Source organism: Anabrus simplex, chromosome 14, assembly GCF_040414725.1.
Source record: "Anabrus simplex isolate iqAnaSimp1 chromosome 14, ASM4041472v1, whole genome shotgun sequence".
Taxonomy (NCBI): Eukaryota; Metazoa; Arthropoda; class Insecta; order Orthoptera; family Tettigoniidae; genus Anabrus; species Anabrus simplex.
Window position 1 is genome coordinate 51,622,524 of NC_090278.1, and position 12,622 is coordinate 51,635,145.

Here is a 12,622-nt window from a genome sequence, read left to right on the forward strand (position 1 = left end):
TAATCAGAGAGAAGGACTGGAAGGGGTCCGACGCTTCAAAAAATGAAGATATCAGCCAAAACAAAGACAAGGGCCACGAAGGGTGTATAAATGAGTCTCCCTAGGTCTCAAGTGGTCTAACACCATCGGGGTTGGACAAGAACAAGAATTGACCAAGGGAGGTTGAATAGGACAGATGAAAGTGAGGTTCCTAGCACAAGTGGAAGCAATGCCAGGACTCAGCTAATGACCCCGTGGTTGCCAACCCACGCTCCCAAGTTATGAGCCCCTGAGGTCCCATTTAGTCGCCTCATATGACAGGCAGGGGATGCCGTAGGTGTAATTCTACAGCCCTCACCCGCAAGGTGTGAGGAGTGGAAAGAAAGCGGCAATGGTCTTATGTGGTAGAACCCCAGCATTTGCCTGGTGTGAAAATGGGAAACCACACATGTTCAGGGCTGCCATCAGTGCGGTTCAAACCTACTATCTCCCATATGCACGCCGCTAATCGCACGGCCAATCCGGTTTCACCACCCCACCTGCTGTTAATCGCACGGTCCAGTACACACACAACTTCCCATCAGGATCACACTGTACGGTTACAGTGGTTGTAGTTCCTGATAACCATGACAGAGTGCTTCAGAATAAACCCAAGTTTCCTGTTGTATGTTTATCGTGAGCTGTGAAAAAGTTTATTTAGGAAAATATTTTTTTGGGGGTGGTTGAAAAAATTATCTCCCGAGTATTATACTACGAATACATGTGGTTATAACATATAAAAATGTAATTACCATCAGATAAGTAGTTTTCCATGTATATATTTTTTAGGGAGTGGTCCGTAGAGAAGCACCACAAAACCAGACAATATTTACTGAAACTGCAAATTAAAAAATAATAAACTCAAAATTAATTTCTTATGTTCTATTGCAGAATTAAACAAGGAAAATGTTGATATCACTCATTGTGCAATAGGCCAGTTGGTTCATTTATAATTAATGTCTAAACTTCAGTGCCCATAGTAAAAAATCTGACGATAGTTTGGGCATTGACTGTTGGTTACCTATTCATGCACAGTGTCAGTAATTGTTCCTTGTCCTAGCCTATATTACTGCTTGATTATTGTTTATAAGATGGCCTAAATTTTCTAGTAGGCCTATTACATACATGAATGAAGAAAAGGTTCATACACTCCACCTTTACAATACAAATTGCCTGTCTTTATCAAGACAACATTAAAATTCTATACATGTTTTGTCCTTTATAAGGACATCTTCAGTCGAAAACTAAATGTACAGACCTTAAAATTGTAACAAGGTTATTGAACATATTAAGTATAAAAAATCAACAGCGATTGCGTCCAGTGACGTATGAAACATTATCATAATACTAAAATATCAGAATTTGAAATACTTGGTTACTCGTTGACTGCTGTTTTATCCTCCCCCGTCCGAATTGGCCTGGCTCACCTTGAGCTAAATTGCTGGGGCTCAAGGTGAGAGCCAGATAGATTTGGATGGAGGAGGGCGCCAACTTTATTACTGCGATACAACCCTCAAAGCAACATATGCAGTTCAGATCAAATATTCCATCTCCTTGTAAATTTGCTTGCAAAGCAATCAAGGCTTGCAACAGTCTGTGTGCATTGGACAATTACACAACAGTCAACATTGAGTGCATCAAGTATTAATTCATCACAAACAGGCTCACCTAAAATTTTCATCTATGCTATTTTAAACTCGGAAAGTTTTAGTATTGTGCGAACCATGTGACCTTGCCATGGGGGGGGGGGGGAGGCTTACACGTCCCAATAAAGCAGATAGCCGAGCCGTAGGTGCCACCATATTGGATGGTTATCTGTCAAGAGACCAGACTAATGAATGAATCATCGAAAGGGAGGTAGCAGCTTTTCAGAAGTTGCAAGGGTGGCAGTGTAGATGATTGACTGTTATGGCCTTGTAGTAAAACTCAGCGTAGCTTAGCTACGTTGATACTGCTACACGGCTGGAACCAATGGAAAACTACAGCCGTAACTAATTCCCGAGGACATGCAGTTCTTTCTGTATGAACGAGGTACTGATTATGGCTTCCTCCCAGGTAAAATATTCCGAAGGTAAAATAGTCCTCCAATCGGATATCTGCGTGGGGACTACATGAGAGGGGGCAATCATCAGAAAGATGGATAAGAAAATTTCTCACTTCGAGCATTGATATAGGAAATAGAAAGATGTTTGTAGCGTGGCGTTATATGGAAGTGAAACTTGGATTATAACTAGCTCAGTAAGAAAGAGAATAGAAGCTATTGAAATGTGGTATTACAGAAGAATGCTGAAGGTGAGATTGAATCTCAAATGAAGAGATACTGAATCAAATTGGTGTAGGAGATCAATTTGGCTAAATTTGACAAGAAGATAAGCTAGAATGATAGAATACGTCTTACATCACCCAGGACTTGTTCAGTTGGTTTTTGAAGGAAGTGTAGGTGTTAAGAATGGTAGCGGTACACCAAGGTATAAATATGACAAGCAGATTAGAGCAGATGTAAGATGCAGGAGTTGTGTAGAAATTAAGATGTTAGCACAGGATACATTGGCATGGAGAACTGCATCAAACCAGTCTATGGACTGATAACTCGAACAACATGATGTGATGTTTCATAAGTCGCATTTTAGCTAGACGCATTTGTCATTGAATTCTTATACTTAATATGTTCAATATCCTTACTACAGTTTTAAGGTCTGTACAATTATTTTTCGACTGAAGATGTCCTGATAAAGGATGAAACATGTATTGAGTTTTAGTGTTGTTGATGTCTTAATAAAGACCAATAATTTGTATCGTAAATGTGGAGTGTATGATTAAGAATAAATTGCCTCCTTTTTCTCCTTTACTATTTTGTCCATAACAAAAGAGGTGAAAGCACACTCCCCTGTCTTAGTCTGGTTTCATTTCTAAACCATTCCATCTTTCCAACCAGAGTCTATATGCTGCTGATGCAGTTGTTGTACATTGCTTCTACCATTTCTACAGTTTCCTTTTCAGTCACTTATTTAGTTTAAATGTAACCTTCAATCACTGTTACAACTGCTGCTGTCACACCAGGTATAATGGCTCGTAATGCAGCAGGTCGTGCTAGCAGCGGCAGTACGGTGAACCTGCAGCCAAGCACCAAACATAAGGTGGCACCCCTGCCACCTACTTTACCTACAACGGCAGATTCTGCGTCTGGTGGCAGCAGCACAACGCTAGATGGCTCGGGCTCTCGTCGTGCTTATCCTGGCATGTTATACAGGGTGATTAATTTAAAAGTTCAGAGTGGAGTGCCGAGGATTAGGCGCGCTGGGAAGCGGAGAAAGCGAGCGCAGTGCCCGCAATGACAAGCAGGCATATTCGGCTCAAAGAAGCGGCATGATTACGCCTATAGAAACTAAACGAAACTGAACTCACCAGCTACATAGATGCTCTAGACAAATAAGTAAATGAATAAACAAATAAATAAATAAACTAGGAAATTAAACTGAACTCGCCAATATTTACAGATGATGCTGCTGAAAGTGATTTCCTTCAGCTGCAATGCAAGCTTCACATCTTGTAATGAGATTTTGAAACACACTTTGTAGTTCATGGACACCGATAGAATGCACAATGTTCCTAATTTCAATTTTTAATTCTTCTGCAGTTTGAGGATTATTCCTGTAAACTTTTCCTTTAACACTTTCAGCACTATGCCCGTACGGGATACGAGCGCGCTGCTTTCCTGCTTCTGGACGGTGCCCGTATATGATACGGGCGCGATTTTCTCGTGCGTTTATATCCAGCTGCACGTATCACGTACGGTACCCGTCCCTTGGTCGGAGGTAATAGTTCATCTAGTGACCACTAGAATGCAGCAGTTTTTGGGAATTTCGAAATGAAACAATAAACAGGGTATTTCTCCTTGCCGTGACCTCTACCGAAGCACTCGGTGTGCCATGTGCTGCGCGCGCCAAATGTCACGCTGTCAGCTGTGTTACTCTGTGTAAACATGTCTTCACGCCGGCTCAATGATTGTGATATTTTATCGGGAGAAGCGGGTTCAGAGATGGATAAAAGTGATTACGACCCTGCTTACGAGCCGGATAACGTATCAAGCGATAGTTCAGGTAAGATTTGTATTTATTACGTCACTTTGGAACGTAAGTGTTAAGCTGTATTATTTTACTCCGAATACAAACGATAGAAATACTTTGCCTACAGAAATTTGGGTTTATCTTTTTTGTTCAGACGAAGAGACGCAGGCTGATGATTCACCTGTGCCGGGAACATCTGCTAGATCATATGAAACTGATGATGAATGGTCAGAAACAGATGACCAACTACAGCTACCTGTCTTCCAGTCGGCATCTGGTTCTACTCAGTTTTGCGCGGGGAGTGACGAAATGGATTGTCTCAGTAATTTTTTTAGTGACTTTTTGATCAAAAATATATAAACAGAAACTAACAGATATGCAGGTACGACAATTGCAGCAATGAAACGTCAGGGCAAACTGAAGGAAAATTCCATGTGGCACCGGTGGTCTGCAGTAAAACTTCACAAAATTTATTGGTTTTTGCAACATTTTTGCATATGTGTGAAAGCTACTCATTATTGCAAGCTATGCTCAGACAGAGGCAAGAAGGAAAGTGGTAAGCACGTCAGAAAAGAGAGTAGATGGTGGTGCAAGGAGTGCAAAGTAGGACTGTGTATAGTCCAATGTTTTCAGGACTACCATACCAAAACAAACTATTCCTAAATAGGTAAATATTTTATTCCATTGCATTTGTGTTTATTTGTGGCCTAAGTAGTCGCATTAAATGATTATTTTTTATTGTTTGAGCAAGCTTATTGGTATAACCTCAATGTAAAAAAAAAATTCTGTACTATTTTTTCATGTTTTTCATAAGACTAGTATAATTAAATTACTGCAGATATTCACTTGTTGATTAACATCTTCATTTTGGACGGTTGACACCTTCATATGGTACAAAAATCAGGCATGTAATATGTTTCGCTGTTCCATAATAACGCGTTAAAAATTAGCAAAAAGACCCAGTTCACAGCCAGGATCCATGTTAAAATATGGTAGTGTTGAAAGTGTTAAGATTTCCCCATAGATAAAAATCACATGTGCTTAAATCAGGCAAACGAGGGGACCATGAGCTTTTACTGATGATTTGATCATCATCGAACACTTCCCATAACCGTCGCATAGAGCTACGCGCCGTATGGGCCGTTGCACTATCCTGCTGGAAATAGTCGTACCTTTTCTCTTCTTCGGTCAGTTCAGCAAAAAATTGTTCGAGGATGTTGTGAATATAGCGGTCAGAAGTAATCATGTCCTGAAAAAGTATCGGATCAATAATTCGTCGGTCACTGATAGCGCACCACACACCCACCTTCACATCGTGCAGAGGTCTCGGCTGTAAAATGTGCGGGTTGTCTGTATCCCAGATTCTATTGTTCTGTGAATTGACATATCCACTCAAATAAAACCAGGCTTTGTCACTCATAAAAAGAAAGTTCGGATCCACAATACCATCGTGGACACTATTCATTAGCCAATTGCAAAATGATATTCTTGCATTGAAATCTGTAGGCAGTATGTTATGGTTTGAATGAGTCCGATAAGATCATAAATGTAACAATTTTGCTGCATTACGTGCTGAAGAAGGTGAAATACCACTTTCCTGAGCTACTCTCCGAAGCAACTTATGTGAACTGACCTGGAGTCTTGCCTGTATATCTTTTAACCTCTCCCATGAGAGAGCTGTTCTTCTTCGCTTCTTTTTCTTATTGCTTACGGAACCAGTACTACGCCACTTGTAAACGAGCTGATGCACGTAACGTTTTGATGCTATTGTCGCACCAGGAAATTGTCTACAGAATTTTCGAAGACACCTTTCAACTGGTTTCTTCTTGTGCAAATAAGACTCCACCAAAAATATTCTTTGCTCTATAGTGTATTTAACCATCGTGGTAATAACTTCACAACACACCTTAAAAGTCCAATAGTTCCTAGCTAACTGACGGAAAGAGTGCTAAAGAGCTGCACGTTGGCAGTGAACACTTCTTATCTCCCCAATGTTGACACAAGCCATATGGTGCTCGCTCGGGAATTCCCACGGCATGCAAGCAGAAGTCTGAACTTTTAAATTATTCTCCCTGTAGTATCCTTCTCTCCTCTATCTTCATAACATGTCCAAACCATCTTAATTTATTCTTCTCCATCCGATCACTGTTATTCTACCCCTAACTCTTTTCTGACCTAGACATTTGTACATCTGTAAGGGGCAGCCTAAACAATTGCTGGCAGTAGCTCTAAGATGCCTTCGGGAGTGGCGACCCCATCGTAAGAATAGCCTAAAATGAGTGGTGGTAATTGCCAACAATTCCTTACTACAGAGATAAATACCATCTAGAGAAATTGACATAGTGGGTCTAACGATTGGAACAACGGGAACAATTCCTGTTTTTGTCGCCTTTATTTGGAAACTTCTGTCTCTGCCAGTTACAACGTTAGAGGAAATTGCTACTATAGCCTTACAGGGTTCATTAACAATTCTAAATTTTTGTTATTAGGTTACCATCTAAATTTCTTTTCTAAAAATGAATGTAAAGAAATATTGTCACAAGGCAGACATAACATACAAAATATTTTCAATAATCATCCTTAATAGGATAAGTTTACAACTTGTGAAAGAACTAGGAGAATATCAAGGAGGTTTCAGACCCTGGAGGAGCTGTCCTGATCAGATCATGAGTGTTAAGTTGATAATGGACTATAACAGGAGAAGAAACAGAGATATGGTGATGACATTTGTAGATTTCAAGAAAGCTTATGATTGCATCCATAGAGAATCTCTGTTAAAAATTTTAAGACACCTTGGACTACACCCCAAATTAATAAACATGATAAAATTTACTCTCACCAACACCAAATCAAAAGTACAGTTTAGGGGTGAAACATCAGAGACATTTGAAATTAAAACTGGACTATGGCAGGGAGATGGGCTCTCACCACTATTATTTAACTGTGCTCTAGAAATGGTAATGAGGGAATGGTTTAGGAAATTTCCCCCCCAAAATAAAGATTGGCCGAAAAATCAAAACAAATTGCCTGGGTTTTGCTGACGATTTAGCATTACTAGCAGTGGACATGAAAGCAGCAAAAACCCAGATATCAGAACTTCAAAACATTGCAAATAAAATTGGCCTCAAAATATCATTTGAAAAAACAGAAAATATGCCGCAAAAACCAACACAGCTAAAAGAAGTCACCATAAATGGTAATAAAATCAAAATAGTAACTCAATTTAAATATCTTGGAGAAGTAATAAAACATGCCCTAAATGAAAAAAATCTCAATCCAAAAAAAAAAAAACAAATAGATTAGCTAAAGCACAAAAGTTAACATGGGATATCTACAAAAAGAAATGTCTATCAATAAATACAAAAATAAAACAGTACGACAGTTATAAAACCAGAAGCTACATATGCAGCAGAAACACTCTTTTATCTGAATAAACAATCAAAGACTGACAGACTTCAGAAAATTGAAAGGAGGATTGGAAGAACCTGCATCAACAAAAAATACCAGGAAGATGGACAGTGGCGGTTAATACCTAACAAAGTCGTGTACAAAGAGCTAGAACCCATTACAGATACTATGCGTAAGAGGAGACTGGGATTCTTTGGACATATCATGAGGATGCAGGACTCGAGACTTCTGAAACAACTAGTACAACACAATCTCGTCTCAAAAAATACCACAACAGGATGTAAATGGATCAGAGAAGTAAAAGAGGATCTGAAGGAAATAGGCCTTACAACAGAAGACACCACAAATAAGATAAAATTGAATACAAAACTCAAGAATACAAACCTCTGCTTTACCCTTACACAAAACAAACCAACAACACGCACATTTTCAACTGAGGAAAGGGCATGAAGATCGGAGCGTCTGAAGAAGCCCGAACAATCCTTTCAAAGAGATCTGAACGACGAACCGACTAAAGTGATCCTATGTGGTCATAAAAGAAGAGGAAGAAAAGACAATAAAAATATTTGTTAGTACTCGGGCACTTCAACAACCTGACATAAATTTGAATTTGCACCTACTGCAAGTGATAACTTAGTGATAGTTTTTATGGACATCAAGAAGGCCTACAACAGTGTGCTTAGAGTGATAAGGGAATGTGTAAAAGGTATAGGTGTGCCAAACTTCTCGACTGATGAAGATTCTCTATCCAAAGTTCTTAATCAGTGTCCAGATAGGGGTTGGAGGATCAGATCGGTTTGAGATCAAAAGAGGAGTGCAGCAGGGAAGTGACTTGTCACCATACCAGTTCATCGTTGTCATGGATGGATCATAAAATCCATCAAGGCACATTGCGAAGAGCGTAATATTTGCAGATGATGATCTGCCTCTGTGGATCCGTGGTAGTGTCGGCCTCCGAATCCCAAGATAGCGGGTTCAAACCTGCCAGAGGTAGTCGGATTTTTGAAGGGCGGAAAAAAAATCCATTCGACACTCCATGTCGTACGATGTCGGCATGTAAAAGATCTCTGGTGATACATTTGGTATTTACCCGACAAAATTAATTAAATCTCAGCCATAGACGCCCAAGAGAGATCCGGTTTACTCTGTCTGCCATCTAGCGGACCTAGAGTAAAACGGAACGTCGAAATTGACGAGCAGACAGCCAGATGGCGTCAAATCGAAATGTCTGCACACGGTAGCTGAGGCCATACGATTATTATTATTATTATTATTATTATCATCATCATTATTATTATTATTATTATTATTATTATTATTATTATTATTATTATTATCTGATCTGGGGAGAAAATGAAGCAGAAGAACAGGAGAAATTAAATCTTTGGAATGGCAAGTTTAAACATCAGTAAAACAAAAACTGTTGAAATGATTATCAACAGGAGAGGCACAGTTTCAAACATTTTCCTGGAGGGAACTCTGTTATAGTCCGTTTCTAACTTCAAATACCATGGAAGTATCAAATCAAAAGATAACACAGTAAACCAAAAAATGCTTAACACGATTCAGAAACCTTTTCTATTTTACTTTCAAGTAAGAAATCTACTCTGGGATGATAAAATATGTCAACACAAAACTGACCATGTTTTATACCTGTTTCATTCCAGTTCTCACATATGAACATGTACATAACGAGGCTAATATTAAAATCCAGTTAACAGAAATGAAATTCATCAGAACAATGAACCAAAAGACGAGGAAGGACAGGATTAGAAATGAAGTAAACTGGAAGGAGGCTGGCATCAAAACACCTATTACTGAGCTTTTAGGAAGACGTAGGCTACAGTGGTTCAGACACGTTACGAGGATGGACAGAACGAGAACAGTGAGGAGTTACTTTGACAGAGAAGTGAAAGGACAAGGAATCCGTGGAATCAGAGGTCAACAAGAGGAATGTCAAGTGGAAGAATATAGAGGAACAGAAACTATACTTTGACAGGAAGAAGTGGCGAGTGTTTGTACACCACACCCGGGAAATTGGAGCTGAAAAATGATATATTGATAATACCTCCGCCTATCATTGGAGGCCGTCCAGATTAGAAGCAACAGTCTCATCGCACTTTAGGGATGTGGATTTTGAAAGAATATGGATACGAGTGAATCTTTACATGTTTGAATATTATAGTTTATTGAGAACTCTGATAATTATTCAGGATAAAAATGACTACCGAAATGAAAACCAAGAAAGACAAGATCAGGAATGAGAAGATTAGAGAAGAAATAAGAGTAGGTGATTCACTCCTCAATGAGATCCAGGTATCAAGACTGAAGTGGTTTGATCACATGAAGAGGATGCCAGCAAACAGAACTGCAAAGAAGGCACTTGACAGAACAGTATAAGGAAGACGATCCATGGGAAGGCCACAAAAGAAGTGGATAGATCTGAACCTGCAGCCACTGAAATCTGCAGCTGAGGATAACTTCACTGTTGTCAGATATGTGAACAGCGAAGCGACAGATGGCAGAGAATCTCTTAACTCTGAGCATGGATTGGCAACGCTGATAGTGCAGTGCTGTCCATTCGAAGCCGGTCCACTCCAGATCTACGTATTCTTAAAAAATGGCAAAAATGCATCAGAATGTTACTGAGGATTACATGAAGCTTTTGGCGAGAATGTATTACCATACAGGGTGGTTGGGCAATGGGTCAAGGTGATTCATGTGAGTCGGAATGAGACTGGATTTGCATCGCACAGGTCGGCTGTCCATTCCTCAAGATCAGATTGATATCTGACTAAATGGTTAGCGTGCTGGCCTTTCATCACAGGTCCCAGGTTCGATTCCTGGCAGGGTCGGGAGTTTTAACCATCATTGGTTAATTTTTTTTGGCTCGGGGGCTGGGTGTTCATGTCGTCTTCATCCTCATTTCATCCTCATCACGATGTGCCTACGGCTGTCAAATCAAAAGACCTGCATCTGGCGACCTGAACTTGTCCTTGGACACTCCCGCCACTAAAAGCCATACGCCATTTCCATTTCAGATTGATATAGTGAGTGGTCTCGTTTCTGTAGACCATCAATGGACTGTCCGGGAATTATTCATAGAGGTTGGTCTCAGTCATCAAACGGTGTGGCACATAAGGATGAAATGTCTTAACATGAGGAAAATTGCACCCCGTTGAGTTTACCAACTCGCAGACACACAGAAATGGCACCGGTGTGCACTTATGCCAATGATGGGATAGGAAAGGCCTAGGAGTTGGAAGGAATCGGCCATGGCCTTAATTAAGGTATAGCCCCAGCATTTGCCTGGTGTGAAAATGGGTAACCACGGAAAACCACCTTCAGGGCTGTCGACAGTAGGATTTGAACCCACTATCTCCTGGATGCAAGCTCACAGCACGGCCAACTCACACAAGCCTGTATTAAAATGTCAGACGAATGAATGGCGGCACCCAGGTTCGCCACGTCCACAGAAATTTCGACAGGATCCCAGTCAGGTGAAGCTTATGATGATTGTGGCATATGACTACAAGTGTGTCATTTTTGCACATGCTTTGCCTGAGGGACAAACCGTCAATAGTGGCTACTATTGCCGATTTCTGGAGCGACATCTGCATCCGGTTATGCGGTGCAAACATCCATGTTTATTGCGAGACGATCGCCCTATCGTGTTGCACAACAACGCATGTTGTCATGTCGCAAACAGTGTCAAGCTCTTATTGCATCAGTGGCATTGGGAGATCTTGGACCACCCTCTGTACTCACCAGACATGAGACCTTATGACTTTGACCTGTTTCTGAAGGTAAAGGAACCCCTCTCAGGCTGCCGATTTTCCGACTTGGCGTCTGTATTCTGTGCAGAGGGAGTTCCAGATATTTAGCAAAAGATAGTAGTCTGCGGGCAACTACATTGAAGGAATGCAATGCAATCGCACTTCTTAGTTCATTAAATATTGCCACTATTTTATTAACAGCCTTTGTTAAAATACACTCTGTAATGAGGGGCCACAATCAGCATTTAGATAAGGGTTAGAAACGTGCGTAATGCACAGGTAAATGATGACATATAAAAATCCGGGACTTGCTCATCATAATCACTTTTGTTACTGAAGTGCAATCTTGACCTCCCTGTGCTCCTCTCCCCCTCCAAAACATTATCAATGAACAAAGGTAAGGGCATCCTCATTAGTAATTTTTAGCATCAGATGTTTCTTTCTGTTAGTTTCCCACACTTATTTCTCATTGCAGACTGAGTTGGACCCGGATGTGAGTGTGACACCACTCTCCGCTCAAGATGACCAAATGAACCTCACCGTCTACTTCTGATAAAGACTTGTAGGTGAATTGTAATATATATATATATATATATATATAAAAAATAGCACAATTCCATGTTCCTGGTTGTGATTTGTAAATAAGATTTATATATAAATATATTTTGTAATAAGTTGTATACCAAATGTTATTTTAACATTCAAAATGTATAAATGATAAATGTCTTCTACAAAATTATAAATAAAACTCTATATAATATGTTTGTAAGGCTCATTTTGAGTCCTCATAAAATGCAGTGCTGTATCCTAATTTATTCCATACTGTGTTGAATTTGACTTTTTTCCACACTCAAAATTATAGAGAAAAAACTCGCTTTACGCTTCGGTACCTATTTTCCTTCCATTCTTATTTAGCACATTCACTCTCAGATCCCTCCACAGGACATCATTTTTAGATGCCTCCCTGACTTGGTAGGTAATATGTAACAGTCCTGTATTATAAATCCTAAAAATCTGATAATTTGTGCATACCTTCACAAGATATGGTACGATGGCTTTACTTGCCTTGACTATTCATTATATAACTTGGCACCACCTGAATTCAAAGCACACACTTCACAGACCTTGGGATAGGCACATTTTTATTTAGATCACATTCCAAAATGCAGGAAATTACTGCAAGCTGTAGTAAAATATTTATCTCCCACTATCTACAGGCATACTGATAAACTGTGTCATCAAACATATAAGGCGTGAGCAAAAAGTCTCAGAGGGTATTGCAACATAGCACAACTCTGATGCGGGTATATAAGCACGGACATGTAGGACAAGGTATTAGTGTGGCAGTCGTGT